Source organism: Thermobia domestica, chromosome 17 (assembly GCF_964235325.1).
Source record: "Thermobia domestica chromosome 17, izTheDome1.hap1.1, whole genome shotgun sequence".
Taxonomy (NCBI): Eukaryota; Metazoa; Arthropoda; class Insecta; order Zygentoma; family Lepismatidae; genus Thermobia; species Thermobia domestica.
In genome coordinates, this window is record NC_137470.1 from 130,306,474 (window position 1) to 130,324,298 (window position 17,825).

General features: G+C 35.8%; 1 protein-coding gene across 3 annotated transcripts in view; it reads right to left on the reverse strand.

The window, feature by feature from the left end:
- Nucleotides 1–17,008, reverse strand: part of LOC145674331 (cell adhesion molecule Dscam1-like) — a 1,494,831-nt gene extending 1,477,823 nt beyond the window's left edge. For all 3 annotated transcript variants that reach the window (XM_081744257.1, XM_081744259.1, XM_081744258.1), the window contains exon 1: nucleotides 16,707–17,008. The gene's annotated coding sequence lies outside the window, so the exon portion shown is untranslated. The remainder of the gene's footprint in view (nucleotides 1–16,706) is intronic.
- Between the last annotated feature and the right edge of the window lie 817 nt (nucleotides 17,009–17,825).

Sequence of the window (17,825 nt, forward strand, 5' to 3'; positions counted from 1 at the left end):
TATATGAAGTTCTCCAGATATAAGGCATAAAAGAAAATATTTGATTGAATGAAATATATTGGATTTTTTGGATCAGGCACCACAAAAATTTTGATTGGACACTAAATTGAGATTTCATATCTTTTAAGGAATGAGCTAATCATAATGAGTTAGTGGTAGTTTTGGTTTCGCTACAGTATATGTAGCTCCAGTTCTAAGGCCTACAAGAAAATTTATAACTGAATGAAAAACATTGGATTTTTCGGTTCAGGGCCCACAAAATTTTTGAATAGACCCTAAATCGAGATTTCGTGTTTTTTGCTGAATAAGTACATCATACTGAGTTAAGTGGTAAGTTTAGTTTGGCTGCACTATATGTAGTTCTCCAGATAAAAGGCGTACAAAAAATATTTGATTGCATGAAATATATTGGATTTTTTGGATCAGAGACCACAAAATGTTGAACGGACCCTAAATCGAGATTTCATATTTTTTATGGAATAAGGACACCATACTGAGTTAACTGGTAGTTTTGCTTTGGCTACAGTATATGTAGTTATCGAGATATAAGGCGTACAAGAAGATTTGTAATTGAATGAAAAACATTGGATTTTTTTATCAAGTACCACAAAAATTTTGAATGGACCCTAAATCGAGATTTCATATTTTTTGCTGAATAAGTACACCTTGTCTCAAAAAGGTTGAGCGCATTCTTTACTGGTGTTTTGAGGCAATAATTTTCTAAGTCCAGCTTCGGGTATCTTCGGGAAAAAGTAAGCCAGGTTCGAACCTCCAAGCCAGCCTTTGCAATCGGGAAAAAGTTTCCAGATGTGTTTTTCTTCTTTTAAATATAATAAGACTTGTTACCAAGTGTATAAAACAGCAACATTGATTGAAATACTTAATGATACAATATTTCGAAACCTTTTTTTTTAAATGTCAGCACATGCTTGTTTGTCATTTAGCTCTCCATACGTAATGGAACATTTAAATACGTTAAAGAATCTTTCCATATGTAAAAGAATGCTCAAAGTTAAGAAATAGAACATAATTATCGCCTGAGTACTAAAATAAAAGTCAAAGTAGAACAGAAACAGCGTTTGTAATGGATATGAATGTCATAATTATCTTGAGATCCGTTATATGTCGCTAGAAGCATAGTTCTAGAAGTCCTTGTGTTAGCTCATTGGTAAGCTGTCGGATTTCAAATCATAAGGTTGAGAGTTCGAATCCCGTTTAGGTTAATCCTTTTTTTAAATTATATTTTCCGCAATGCATGAAAAATTATATAAAATAATTACATTAGAATACATAAGTTCTGTATATATAACATAATCATTGCAGAACATAGTAATTACTATGTTTAAAATATAACATCTGAGATAATTTTCACAGTAGGTCGGTATTATATATGAGGATGTAAATACAAGTTAAGAAACTCGTTCAATAGCAATAAATAAATCATGTAGTGTATTTATTTGCAGCTATTTGTCATATAGAGGGTAATTCTCAACATTCATAATACAGAATGTCATTTATGTTCTTGAAAAGTTATTCGATGCATAAACAGAAGGTATAAACAGAGAATCCAAAGTCGGAACGCTCGCAAAAAAATTCATGAACCCCAAAGGTCACGTGAGCAGACTGGAATTGTCCTTATGAAGCATGCCACAGCAGAAAGTCTTTACATAAATTTTCAATTCAATTCCTGATATATGCTTTTGCAATGTGGAAGTGGTGATGCCTTGAGTCGCCCTCTCTCGCTCGCTCGATCGCTCACTCTCTATTTATACAGAATATAAAAGTGGATTTATGTGTGTATTTCAACATAATTCTTATATATCTAGAGCAATTTTAACTATATTTCTTACAGTCTGGAAAAAGAGTACTGTCGGGATACATATCAAAAATGCTAGAAACAGGTCGATATTAGTATCGAATCCATAGTTTCGTCGTCGCTTAGGTAAATAGTTCTACTTTCAATTCAAGTCCAATTAAGCTCCCATTAGCGCCCAGGGTGGTTACGTAGCGACATAAAGATACCGAAATCATTCGATATTAGAATCGAATCATAAGTTTTCAGCGCCGCTAACAGTGCAGCATTTCCCATTAGTCCACACTAGTCCACATTTCACATTAGTCCCATTGCCTAGAGGGCAACATATTTGCAGAGTGCAAAGTTTAAAACTTGAATAATATTTTATTTTTTTCCGTATGAAAAAGTTATAAATCAAGAGCAAATATACTATTTCACGAACAATCCTCTTTTACTATTCTAATATGTTTAATAATAGCGTAAGAAATCTAATAGTAATTCAGAACATGTTTCACAGTTGTTATTTTTGTTACATAGTTGTAGCTGTAGCATGTAGTGAGTGGAATTTAACTGTAATAAATTCACTAATTTACCATATTCGAATTAAGTTTTATTTTTAAGTTCGGGATGAAGGGGCGGAGAAATATATAGTTATTGGGGGCACCGAGCTTTTCTACATTTTACTTTCAAGCTCTCCATTTTTCTTTTGTCATTTGTTCCTAATAAAAAAAGTTCAGTAACTTTTGGATTGTCATAGGATAATAGGAGTTGGATTTTGGGATGCAGCCTGTGAGATTCTAGAGGAGCTAACTGCTTGAAAAAATATTTTTGAATCATCTGTAACATATGAAATAAGGATATGTATCATAAAAAATTGAAAGTAACTATGTCTGCGTAATCATCACGGTCAAATTGCAAAGTCAAATGAATTGACGTTTGGTATATAATCAGGCTCCAATCCCAACTGGGAAGTTATCATACGCGTGTCACTTTCATTATAATACATATCCTTAGGGGGAGTAGAAGTCCGAATTTTTGCGAAAAATTTAGTATTTCACAAGCCGTTCAACTGAGAGCTGAAATTCAGCATATAAATCTTTATTAAAAATAAAGAGAATATGTCCTGGCATTTTTTAAAATTATCTTTTATGAGCGGGGGGACGGGGGTGCATTTTCTATATATTGGAAATTGGTAGTGGGTTGATTTGTAAAAATAATCGAAAACGATTGATATTAGTAGAGAAACAAATTGAGTAATGCAAACTAAAGTTCTTTTTGAATTTTATACCCACTGCTTTCTATTTATAATTGCTGAAGCTGGTGTTTAATATATGGAGCGTTCCGAGCATAAGGCAATCAAGCCATAAAGTTAGAGAAAAATGGCTATAAAATTTGTATTCTAAACTTAATTATATGGGCATTTTCAATTAGTACGGCATGCTTAATTATATAGAAAATTAGTTTCTCTCTCTCTCTCTCTCTTTTTTTTTTTTTTTTTTTTTTACGTTGGTCTACTTTTCCTTGATTTGAAACTTTCAAATTTCACCCTATTTTCTACTGAAATGTGTCTGTAAGGCAACAAAGAAATAATTATATATGATAAATTTAAATTCATTTTAATTTGGAAGATGAGAAACACTTTGCCATTATATATCGTAAAGGTCAGACCCACCAGTATTGTAACAGAGAGGTGCTTGAGCCATTAACGGTAGAAATTCAAACTCCGGTAAGTGATAATTTCACAGTCTTGTTTTATGACAAGTGTAACCTCTTTAGCCAATGGAGAGGAGGACGTGGGCCATCAGTCAGAGTTGATGTCGATGGGTTTTGGTGGGTCGGAGTTGGTCACAATGGTTCAGAGTGGTTCATAGTTGGTGGTGGGTCAGAGTGGATCACGATGGTTGATGGGTCAGAGTGGGCCAATGGAGCATTTGGGTGGTGGGTGATAGTGGGTCATGGTGGGTCGTGGATCAAATTTTCATTGACCCACACCATCTCTGGTTAAAATTGTACTAAAGATAAGAGGCACCGAAGATGCATGTCGGCTATTATGCTCAAATTTTGCTCATGGATAGTACTCCACCAAGAAGCAATACATCTGAAACGGTTCACGGTATCACCTTCTAGAACTCGAGATGTAGGGGTTTGTCTGATTGGCTAAATTAAGACGTCAATGATTTATCCTTCAACAACCAAGCTTTTTATGATCGTTTCCGTGGGGAAGTCAGAAGAACACGTGCCTAGTAATCGTAATATTGATAGTTTGCGTCCACCCCGGGTATTTGTTTTGAGTTTCTTTGATTCACCTAAATATAAACAAATCACACATATAGGCATTTTGACATATTTTGGGAGAGTAATTTTGTGGTTCGTTGGCGTTTCATCGCGTCTCTGCTGCTGGTAGTAAAGTTTTCAAAATGGAACTTGGGCCACCACGGATCGTCGCTGCGGGGCCACCAATTTCTGGCGAGAGGTTAATAGTTGACCATCTGTAGTTCACCGACGCTTACAGCTTAGAGTAATGAACGATGTCTTTGCCTTGTAGAGTTCATGACTACCGACGTCGGCAGTCAACTAGCTTTTAGTATTCCTTTACTAACCATCTATTGTTCATGTTTGTACACGGTGTTGTCATAATAATAATAATAATAATAATAATAATAATAATAATAATTATTATTATTATTATTATTATTATTATTATTATTATTATTATTATTATTATTATTATTTGTAGTAATAGTAGTATAATTGATGATAGAATAATTATTGTCTATGTATTGTCTAGGTAGGACTACACACAGGATTTTGCTCGTTTTGGTTCGACTTGACTCTAATCCGAGTCGAGTTGGAAGATATTTTTCGCGCCGAGTCCAAGAGTAGACCTCAAAGATGTCTGTTTCGAGTCGAGTCGAGTTTCAAAGAAAAGTCGTTCGTGCCCATCCCTACTAATGAGAGCTTAATCGGAGTTAAGCGAAATTGAAAGTCTCACTATTTATCTAAGCGACCCCGAAAACTATGAATCTAATATCGATCATTTTCTAGCAATCTTTTATATGTATCCCCCTCCCATTCACCATAGGTAACCCGACAGCACTCTTTTCGAAACTATAAGAAATGTGGTTAAAATTACTCTAGGCCAGTGGTTCTCAATCTAATTCCTATCACGATCCCCTTTTATCACACGCTCTTGCCAGCGACCTTTTCTAATTTGTTTTGATAATAAGCTTGTGTGGGATTTTTAACATACCTATTTCTATAATAGTAGAATCCATTTTTTTGTTTATAGTGAACAGTGCCATGGAAAATCAGCGCCCGGGGCGAGAGTATAGTACGATGTCACCGTATATATGAGTGACGTCGACAGACTAGCTACGAAGTGCCACCATGGTTGGCACGAAGCTCAATAACATTTTCAAAATAAACCCTACCTTTCCTTAATTTTGAGCACATTTTATTACGTTTTTCCTTCTATTTTACACATGTGCACATGCACTTTCCTAACATGAGTAACACACTTCCTCCGAAATGTGTGGCCCCTTTTTTCGACTCCCGGCACTGACAGTGGATACAGTAACTGTAATATCTATATTCCCAACGACGAAGGTGCTGGTTCAAGATGGATGTTAAACTCCTTCATTGAAGAGGCCATTAACGTATCCGATCTAAGCCCACAACTTCTTGACCAAGTAATAGAATGATTATGCGACAAGTCTTTGCAACTGTTTTTTTGTAACGAAGACTTGGACAAGTTCTGCCTGATGAGGACAGAAGAATATCCTGGTCTGGGGATTGCTGCTTTAAAAGTAATAATTCCATTTGCTATATCGTACTTGTGCGAAAGTGTGTTTTTTTATGGTAAACATTAAAACAAAGATAAGAAATCGCTTATCAGTTGAAAATGGCTTGATAATGTTCGTCACGAAGATTGAACCGGACATTGCTGAACTAGTGAAATTACACCATGCTTAGGTGTCTCATTAGGTTTTAATTTTAATTGTATTTCAATGTGCAGGTTTTGTTGCATGTGTATTTTTCTAGTATTTCTATATACAGTTCTCATTAGTTTTATATCATACCTCTTTGAATTAAATTCATTTTTAAACAACTCTACTAACTAACTAACTCTATGGCCTATGGAACCCGGAGGTTTAATGCCGCGTTCACAAAAGCTCTACACTGACTTCTATACTTAGCCAATTGGATCCAGTTTCTACTTTGTATATTCGTATCTCAGCGAGATCCATCTTAATATTGTCCTCCCATCTGCGCCTAGGCCTTCCTAATGGTCGTTTTCCGATTGGTCTTCCAGTCAAGATTTTGAAAGCGTTTCTACTTTCTTCCATTCTAGCTACATGACCTGCCCACCTAAGCCTTCTAGACTTGACGACCCTAAGAATGTTGGGTAAACCGTATAAATTATGTAGTTCCTCGTTATGAAGTTTCCGCCATTCCCCATTCCCGTTCCTCTTGGGTCCGAATATTCGTCTAAGGATCTTGTTATCAAATACTTTCAGTCTATGTTCTTTCCCCAAAGTAAGCGACCATGTTTCGCAACCATACAGAACAACAGGCATGATTATCGTTTTGTATATTTTAAGCTTCAAATTTCTCGACAGAATTCGCGACGACAAGAGACTTTGAACCGAATAGTAACACGAATTCTACACCCTTTGAAAATGTTCAGTAGACTTATTTTTTATTGTTCTTTACAGTGTGTATAAAAAATAAAAGTATGCCTATCAGAACAAAATTAAAAATAATATTTAAAAATAATTTCTGGTATTAGATTCTAACTATATTTATCTCTTCCGCCTATCTTCGCGATTCCCTAGGGGCCGCGACTCCCAGGTTGAGAAACCCTGCTGTAGGCATTCATGAGTTATGTTGGAACATACATACATACACTTTTATGTGTATAAATGCAGATAAGAGAGAGTTGAGAGAGAGCGATTAAGGAATTACCGCTCTCAATCTCTTCACTTTACTTTTGCGATTCGCGAATTTCTTACGTGACAGTTTGGGGCTAGCTAGTTTTTTGTCTTGGACCACGATCCGATTTTCGATATGCTCTACCTAAATGCTGTAATGCGAATATTGAGAAGTTATCTGCGATGAAAGTAGCTGCAAATAAATACATTACATAACTTATTTATTGCTATTACACGATTTTTTAAATTTGTATTCAATATTCACACATAACACACCGACGTTCTGTCAATACCTCAGATGTTATATTTTAAAGATAAGAATTACTTATGTCGTGAAATGATATGAATATATATATTCAACTGATATATATAACTGATGATATGAATATATATATTCAACTGATATATACAACTGATGATATGAATATATATATTCAACTGATATATACAACTGATGATATGAATATATATATTCAACTGATATATACAACTGATGAATTGTAATGTAACTATTTTACATAATTTCCATGCATTGAGGAAAGTAGAATATCATAAAAGAATTTCACCTGAACGGGTATCGAACTCACGATTTAAACGCTTGGTGGTGTACCACTGAGCTAACATGACCGCTTTTCGGAAGCTGCTTCTGAAATATAACTGAGCTCATACGTAAATGCTCTTTTCCGTATGGAAATCACAATGACGAAACGAGAGTGTGAATACACAGTCTCGAAATATTGTATCATTAAGTATTTCAATGTTACTTTTTTCTACACTTAATACCATTTCAACATATTCAACTTATTATATTTAACACAAGGAAAAACATATCTGTACATCGTTTCCCGATTATTAAGGTTGGCTTTGGAGGTTCGAACCAGCAGCTTTAGTTTACTGTTTTCCGAAGATACCCGAAGTTGGACTTCGAAAGAGTTTGTCTCAAAACAGCTATCATCATATCGCTCAATCTGTTTGGTATATGGTATATGTTTTTATACGTGTAAAGTCAGTATAACAATTCATTCTTTAAACAGCTTTTCGTATGTATTAATATTACTTTATAAAAACTGTTTTTGATATTATTATTACGGCGCACCATTTTCAGATTTCTTTCGCGAGTCGTTGACCAAGTCGTTCCCCACCAGCGTTGCCAGACTCACAGCTCGGAATTATTCCAAAACCTGATCGAACTTATGCTAGATTCGGTCAAATTATGCTAGATCCTCATAATTACTAATTCAGGAGTTTAAAAAAACGAAGTTGAGATACGATAACGTAACTTAAAATACACAGAGAGCAAGAATGCATGGATAGAACTCAATACTTCACGCACCAAAATTTTAACTCAACTAAATTAATGCAGTCGTTGCCAAACTCAATGGCGTATATATCGTATAAATGAATGCAAAGTTTTTGTTTACATATTTTGAAAGAAAATTACTTCGCAGCATAAGGGGAGTTGGGAATCGTCTGCTGGGGGGGGCGGCAGATTTTTGGTCGGTCTCGGAGCTGTCATTTCAGGAATAAATATGATCATGAAGTCAGAAATAAAGATGGTGAAGTTGTCAAAAATTTGGGGGGAGAATGGCCCCCATAGCTCCGTCCATGCCTCGGAGTTAAAGGATTAGAAAACCCTGGGTGGAGCCACAAAAAAGCCCAAAGACGTTTCGAACTTACTTCGGAAAATAAGACTGCCTGTATGGTTTACCGACTGTATGAATCAATGGAAGAGGATACATTTCTGCCGTTCTTTTTCTTCCCACGACCAACTTCTTTCTCATCTCCAGGTTTTACGGCTTTTTGATAAACTTGCTGAAATTGTGCTAGATTTGGGCAGGATGCTAAAAGCAATATCCTAGATGCTAGATGCTAGATTTGGGCAGGATGCTAAAGCAATATGCTAGACATGCAAATTATGCTAGATCTAGCATCATTATGCTAGATCTGGCAACGCTGTTTCCCACAATAAGCGTGTCGTGCAAGTAACCAATCACACGTCAGGTACTAGCTTTTACCTATTGCTTCCTTCTCACAGCACAGAACATTGGTAACTATGGATAGACGTACAGCAGTAATTACTTTATGGGAATTGGAAGGTTATTCTGCAACTGCAGCTAGCAGGCGAGTAGGTGTCCCGGCCTCTACAGGAAGGCGATGGATTCGGAAATATGGTGCTACAGGTCAGACTGATAATTTACGATCTCCTGGTCGTCCGCATGTGTCAACCGAAGCCCAAGATGCGAGATTAGTAAACGAAGCCCGGTTAGATCCACTAAGGACGTCTAGACAGCTAAGGGAAGTTTCTCTCTTTCCTGGTAGAAAGCATACAGCTCTGCGAAGGCTTCGTCATGCTGGGTTACGTGGCCGTGTTGCTGCCGTGAAGGAAAAACTCTCAGACGACCACAAAATTTACCGTCTCGCGTTTGCACAGGCGAATGTGGGTCTCAATTGGGAAAACGTAGTTTTCTCAGATGAATCCATATTCACAACATCAAAGGAGGGACGCCGTTTTGTGTATCGTCCGAGAGGCACCCGATATGACCATGGATATGTGGCTCCTTGCAATCGCAGTGGCTATGTATCTATTTTATGTTGGGGTTGGATTTCCAGTCGCGGAGCAGGACAGCTTCATAGAATTGAAGGACATCTGGACAATGCTCAGTACTTAGACATTATCAGTAATATCATGGTGCTATCTGTACGAGTATTTCAGCCTGATGGTGTAATTCAGTTCCAGCAATACCAGTCGCCAATACATACTTCCCGTGTGATTCAGGAATGGTTCGCAGGGCACCCTGAGATTGATTTAATCGACTGGCCGCTCGTGGAGCAGACCTCAATCTCATGGAAAATATGTGGGCAGAAGTGAAGCGTACTCTAAGGGAAAGTTGGCCTGAGGCAGATCCACCAAGAACTCAGGATGACCTGTGGCATCTTGTTTCCGAAGCATGGCTGGAGGTAGGGGAAGGAGATAGATTTGTCACCCATGTAATAGATTCCATGCCCAGAAGAATGGAGCGTGTAATAAATTCAGAAGGGTCTTGGACACAATATTAATGTCCCCGCCTCAACTCCCGAAAACAGCCCTTTTCAGGGCTACCTAAACGCTTCTGAAAATATTTCTAGAAGTAAACCACTCCTTGTATCCGATTTCTGTGCAATCCTACTAACAAAAGAATGATAATTAGCTGTAGGCTTTGAACTCAAGACCTCTTTATTGGCAAGTCCGTACTCTACCAGTGAGCTAACATGAACACGCAAACCCAACCTGAAGAAACACGACTTTCAATTTCTGGTATTCGATGACAATGATGCTCATATACTTGGCAAATGTTGTATTCAACTTGGGATATTCCGCAACACACACACATAAACAAAGCGAAAGAGAGAGAGAGAGAGATGAATATACAAAAGCATATTCAACGTATTCGAATGAGACTCTAAGTAACGACATTCCGTTCTAAAGAGAGTTTGTGTTTCTTCCCGTGACGTTAAGGGGATCGGAAAAAGCTATGTGTCTTGAAGCAGGATACGACTTTGGATACTCTGTTTATACACTTTCTATATCCGTAGGAATATATTGTATTTCACGAATGTAAATGACATGCTGTAATGAGAATATTGAGAAGTTACATCTGTATGACAAATAGGTGCAAATAAATACACTACATAACTTATTTATTGCTATTAAATGATTTTCCTAACTTGTATTTACATCCTCATATATACCGACCTACTGTGAAAAATATCTCAGATGTTATATTTTAAACATAATAATTACTATGTTCTGCAATGATTATGTTATATATACAGAACTTATGTATTCTAATGTAATTATTTTATATAATTTTTCATGCATTGCGGAAAATATAATTTAAAAAAAGAATTAACCTAGACGGGATTGGAACTCTCAACCTTATGATTTGAAATCCGACAGCTTACCAATGAGCTAACACAAGGACTTCTATGCTTCTAGCGATGTATAACGGATCTCAAGATAATTATGACATTCATATCCATTACAAACGCTGTTTCTGTTCTACTTTGACTTTTATTTTAGTACTCAGGCGATAATTATGTTCTAGCATTCTTGAGCATTCTTTTACATATGAAAAGATTCTTTAACGTATTTAAATGTTCCATTACGTATGGAGAGCTAAATGACAAACAAGCATGTGCTGACATTTAAAAAAAAAAAAACAAGGTTTCGAAATATTGTATCATTAAGTATTTCAATCAATGTTGCTTTTTTAAACACTTGGTAACAAGTCTTATTATATTTAAAAGAAGAAAAACAAATCTGCAAACTTTTCCCGATTGCAAAGGCTGGCTTGGAGGTTCGAACCTGGCTTACTTTTTCCCGAAGATACACGAAGCTGGACTTAGAAAATTTTTACCTCAAAACACCAATAAAGAATGCGCTCAACCTTTTTGAGACAAGGTGTACATCATACTGAGTTAAGTGATGCGTTTAGTTTGGCTACAGTATATGTAGTTCTCCAGATATAAGGCCTACAAGAAAATTTATAATTGGATGGAAACATTGGATTCTTTTGGATCAGGGCCCACAATAATTTTTAATGGCCCCTAAATCCAGTTTTCGTATTTTTTTTTGCGGAATAAGCACAACATTCTGAGTTTAGTGGTAGTTTTGGTTTGGCTACACTATATGTAGTTCTCCAGATATAAGGCCTACAAGAAAATTTCTGTCTGAAATATATTGGATCTTTTGATCCAAAAATAAAAAAATGAAAGTGACTGTCTATGTGACTTCACTCTTGAACCACCTAACCGATCTCGATCAAATTTTCAACATAGATGAAGCTCGGACCTGGGATGGTATTTATCTATTCACTTTGGCGATAGAACTTAGGAGAGGAGGTAGGAAGAGGAGATATATACAAATAAATACAATTTATTAACTCTTGAACCACCGAACCGTTCTCGATCAAATTTTTAACCTATATGAAGTTCAAACATGAGTTAATTTTTGTCATATCACTTTGACGGTGTAACTTAAAGGAGGGAAAATACATTTACAAATGATCGAAAATGACCGATATTAGTGTCGAGTCTATAGTTTTTGAAGTCGCTGGGATGAACAGTGACACTTCTGATGCAATTTAAATCCAAATTCAGCCCCGCAAAAATTGTGGGAGGGGAGAGATAAAATCAAAATAACCAATATCAGTGTCGAATTCATACTTTTCGGGGTCGTTGAGATGAACAATGACACTTCCGATGCCGTGGCCCGCAACATGGGGAGGGAAGGGGATATATAAAAATCATCGAAAATAACCAATATCAAGGAACGCGTTAGTAACAGTAAAAAGTGACTGACTAACAAAACCTATTACTGTTTTGTCTTAACTTAACCCAGCGAAGCGGGTAATTGATGCTAGTAATATAATAGTTATTATGGATTTCTTCAGGCATGCCTCGTAAGGAGACTCATTTTATAGCGAATTAGTATTCTACCTTTAATTTAGAAATCTGAACTACTGAGTAAAGGAAAAATGTAAAAAAAATAAAACAATTAGAAGATAAACAGATGATTTCAAAAACGAATTAAAAAAGAAAATATAAAACCTTCTTTTTAAAATATAAGAACCAACATCATAAAGGACACTAAAAGACAAAAATAATAAAAGCACCAAAAAGCAACCAATAATAATAATAAAGCGCTTAAAAGGAATGGTACCTAACGTATAGATCTCAGGTCACTTCCTTCCTTTCCCAATCTTTTCTTCCTTCCTTTTCCTCGGATAGTGTGATCGCCGAGAGACGCCACCCCTGGTTCGATCCCCGACCAATTAAGTTTTTTAATAATCAGCATTGCGTCTGTAATTTTTGTAGGGTACTTCCGTTTCCTCCACCATTCTTATCCCACCAATTCTTCCATCACCATTCTCATCCGTCTCCCTTAACCTAAAAGACATAGTCGTGGGACGTTAAGCTGAAAGATTTCCAATGTGCGGTTGGCCATAAATATGCCCACACAACAGACATCTCATATAATTCTTCATTTAATTTACTAACCAAAAAACCCAACGTCCCTTCGGTCTACAATCGGCTCATTATCCAACTCCGTTGTAGGATATAGCCTTCCAGATATAACTGTAATTTAATGAGAGTTGCATAACATATGCAGTTTTAACTTGTTATTGGTACTATCGCCATGTATCCATCTCGTGGGTCCAGTAACTACAGTATAACTAGGTAGCGTTGAGATGCCAATGATCTTAAATATGATAATACATATTTATCTTTCCATGGGTATTCGTTATGCATTTTAGTAATGACTTTATCTGGGTGTTTAAACTGAAAGAAGTAGGAACACAATACCTGGTACACCAATTATTTATTGACTTTAGAAAGGCTTACGACTCGGTTAGGAGAGAAACATTGTACAACATCCTTACAGAATTTGGAATACCGAAGAAGCTATTTAGAGTAATTAAGATATGTTTAAATGAATCTTGAAGTAAAGTTCGGGTAGGAAAACTTTGTCCACGAGCTTCCACCTCGAGAATGGCCTGGGACGAAGAGATGTGTTGTCGCCATTATTATTGAACTTTGCCCTGGAATAAGCTATAAGGAAGATCAAAAATAGCAATCAGGGCCTAAAGTTGAATGGTATTCAGCAGGTTATGGCGTATGCTGATGATGTAATTTGAATAGAGGATGATAGGAAAACACTAGAAAAAATGCAGAGGTCTTACTAAACGCTTGCAGGGACATGGGTTTAGAAGTAAATGAAGAGGAAACTAAATACAAGGAAGTTCGTCGGGATCGTAATACTCAAATCATGGATGCGTTAAAATATCAAATAATATTTTTTATAAAGTGGATATTTTCAAATATCAAAATTATCAGAATAAAACCTTATTCACGAAGAAATTAAATGTCGACTAAAAGCAGGGAATTCGTTTTATTATTGAGTTCAAAATCTTTCGCCGTCGCGAATTCTGTCGTGGAATTTGAAGTTTGAATATATAAAATGATAATCATGCCTGTTGTTCTGTATGGTTGCGAAACATGGTAACTTACTTTGAGGGAAGAACATAGACTGAAAGTGTTTGAGAACAAGGTCCTAAGACGAATATTCGGACCCAAGAGGAACGGGAATGGGTAATGACGGAAACTTCATAACGAGGAACTACATAATTTATACGGTTTACCCAACATTGTTACGGTCATCAAATCTGAGAGGCTGACGTAGGCAGGTCATATAGACAGGATGGAAAAAAGTAGGAACGCTTTCAAAATCTTAACTGGAAGACCAATCGAGAAACGATCATTAGGAAGACTTAGACGCAGATGGGAGGATAATATTAAGATGGATCTCGCAGAAATAGGAATACAAAGTAGAAACTGGATTCAGTTGCCTAAGGATAAAAGTCAATGGAGAGCTTGTATGAATGCGGCATTGAACCTCCGGGTTCCATAGGCCATAGAGCTGGTTAGTTATAACTTTACTCTCGTGCTGCTTACATAAAGATCACACATAGATATATATGAACCCTTTTTTCTTAATTATATAGAATTTGGTCTGCACATAAAAGTCGAAATAACTTTTAACACATGCTGTTTTCGTAGAAAGGAGGTAACATGTTTATTGACAAGTTTAATTTTGGTTAAACTTGTTCAAAATTGTCACTGAAGTGAAGATAAGTATATTAAAATTAAGCTAATTTGTCAAGATTAGTGTATTATAGAAGCAATTAAATCTTAACAAAAAAAAAAAAAAAAACATGCATATATGTTTTCACAATCAGGAGTCATGGCGCGACCTAGAATTGAATTCGCGTTCATGAGCTCCAGAAGTGCTCCACCATTTAAGTAACATTACAGAGCACTCGATTCTGCTATATATTGATTTTTACGTACATATTTACCTTATATAACTATGACTATTTACTTTAATTAAGTGCATGTCAAATTAATTGAATAGTAACATGTCATTATAATTTCAGAAGTTCTAAATTAATATTAACACAAAGGAAAATAATTAATGTTTCGTACATATGATTTTGTAATGAAAACGTGTGACTCTGCAGTCCAAGTCTAAGATGAAAGAGCACCAAGAAATTTATATATAAATATGCTTCCACAAGTTAATAGCAAAGCCTACCAAACATATGAGAAAGAATGAGTTTCGAATCACCACCCATCGAAGACTAGCAAAAGGCTACCTATCACGAGTTCGAATCCTTATGAATGCATAAATTTTCATTCCGTTATCATCATTCATTTCTCATCTTCTTTGGCCTAAAGGTAACAATATTGAGGCAAGAACTTTTAAAACATCATTAGTACAGCCGATAAATATGGAAGAGTTGAAAGATTGACTGCATTTTAATTCTAAAATCAATTTCCATTTCCATGCTATAATGGTTTATTCTGGTTTACAGAAAACATTTTAATACACCCTCAAAAAATCATATATATTGAAAATTATACTAAATCTCGAAAATTATAGATATAGGTCCTTAAATTTGAAAAAAAAACGTAGAAGAGGAAACAGCTTGTTTGAGGAAAAAATTAGCCTAACATTGTCCTTGTCTATATAGCATATGTAGGAGATTTTAGATTACATTTTACTTGAGCTTGATACTTCGAAAGTATTATTAGAAACATTTTAAACCCTTGCACATTTGAGACAAGAAATAGTTGCCCAATAAATGTCCGTGGTGGAGATATCCATAGATATTTATGAAGACATATATTTGGCGTGTATCATTCTCCTTATCATGATATATCTTTATAGTGTGCACTATGAAGATTAAGATTCAATCGATATATTTATAAACAAAAATTAACGATATTAGATTATAAAGTTATCTGTTTTGAAATTTTCATTCAATATTATTTTTGTGTGGATATACATAAGCATCAGTTGAATACCTTAACACATTCCTGAGTATGAATATTGGCATGAGTAGTAACCATCTCGTGAGTATAAGATGGACACAAAATATTTACGTAGGTATTTTACACAACTTATCGCATATAGGACTTACGCTTTTCAAAAAGGAGTTTTAAAATTTCCGTAAACGGCAGCCATCTAATTTCTCTTAAATATCTTCAATTGCTGTGAATAAGTTCTTTTATTATTTTTCCTTTCCATTTTTTTTCCCTTCGTAGATATTATTTTCAGGTGGTTGGTTGGCATTTAGCATTTTTTCAGCCCCAGGGCTATATCAGACGTGGATTTACAGGTTAAAGTGAGATAAGAAATATATGAGCTCCCACTGGGAAACGAATCGGGGTCTCCGTACCAAAGTTGATTAAGTACTGGTGTAGCTGTTAGATATGAATTATCGTCAAGGCGTACCAGAATTTTCTTAAGAGAACATAAATAATGAATAGAAATGAACTAAATGAACGGGTATCAATTCTTTGAAAAGTACGAATAGTAGATTCACCGACTCCTGTTAAAATGGATGCATTTCAGTGCTTTTATAATATTGTTATGTCTATTATTTTGCGTGTGTATTTTTTTTAAATGTTTTTGCACACGCAAAAATTTACTTCAGTCGCTCTGTTGATAGAAATTGAGAACATTCACATACAAAACAAAGAGACCATTAGACTTGTAATCTGCAGAAGTCAAATGGCGTATTAATTAAATAGTGATAAAAAAATATTAGAATGGTGAAAAGCGGTGGAAAAGAGTGAAAGATGTTCGGCCATGACATTGTCTACAAGAAAGTCACATGATCTCGAATTTAACAAGGAACGCTATTGTTTCCATAGGCAAATAGACACCTACTGAATCTTCGTGGCAGTACAGTTCCACAGTTAAAGTTCAATTTTAGTTAGCTTACAACGACAGTAAAATTTGTACTAAAATTTATCCATTAGTTTAAAAGTTATTGACCAAAATAACACTAAGGGATGGGTACAAACTTTTGTTGGCTACTGTACAATAGCTAACATTTGCAAATAAAAAAAACTATTAAAACCATGTTACTTACTTGATATCACAACCACGCTGTTCACTCGATCTTACTAGCTACAAAAATGTGTTTACTGAGCGTTACAAGAGAAGCGGATAAACTTTTCTGAAAAGTTTTCGAAATAGTTATGCAAAGTTGTAAAATTCAAATTAGCTGTAGTTTAGATCAGTATTGTTTGTTCTCTGAAAGAACAACAAACTTTCGTGTTAATTCGCGATTTCCTGGGGCTAAGCGAGAACACAACTTTTTACGATATCTCCACGGTTCACGTGTAGCGCTGATCACATACATGCACACCGCAGTCGAACACAAAGCACTATCTTCACTCAGAGGATCCCAGTTGACTGAGAAGTTCGCTTATCACATCCACGCGGCGGGTTGTTTCCCTTTGAGCGCTTGCGTATTGCTAAAATCTGTTGCCAACCGACAGAGTATTCTTATCAAGTACGGAGAATTTCGTATTAACACCCAGAAGTCTATTTCTCAAAGCTACTAAACTAATCATAATAGTTTGTTCACAGAAAGGGGAATAGTGGCACAGTGGTTGAGTGTCCATCGTTGTTGCAAGGGCTCCCTGATTCGATACCAAACCACGTAGGTTTCTAATGGACAACAACACATTTGTCGGTTTCTTGTTGTCCTTCCATATCCTTCCACATTCTTTGTTCACTTATTCTTTCATGCTTATTGGTAGCACGATGGCTTAATGGTAGAGCGTCTATCCCTGGTTCGTGTGATCCCTGGTTTGCTTCCCGGCCAAGTAAGTTTGTGGTGGACAACACCATGCTCTGGGTTTTCTTGGGGTTCTTCTATTTCCTCCCATTTTATCATTCCACCAATTATTCCATCATCATTCATTTGCTTTAATCATCGTCTCTCTCAGCCTAAAAGGCATAATCTTGGGACATTAAACTCAAAGATTTCATTTTTCTTTCATGATTATTCATTTTCACCATTTTTTAAAAATCTTATACAGCATAATCATAGTTCAGAGACTTGAACATTACGAAATGAAATTTTTGAGTTTTACGTCCCATGATTTTGGCGGTTAGGCTAAAGGAAACGGTGATTATGTGAAATAAATGAAATGGTGGAATGAAGAAAGTGGGAGGAAACGGGAGAACCTCGAGGAAACCC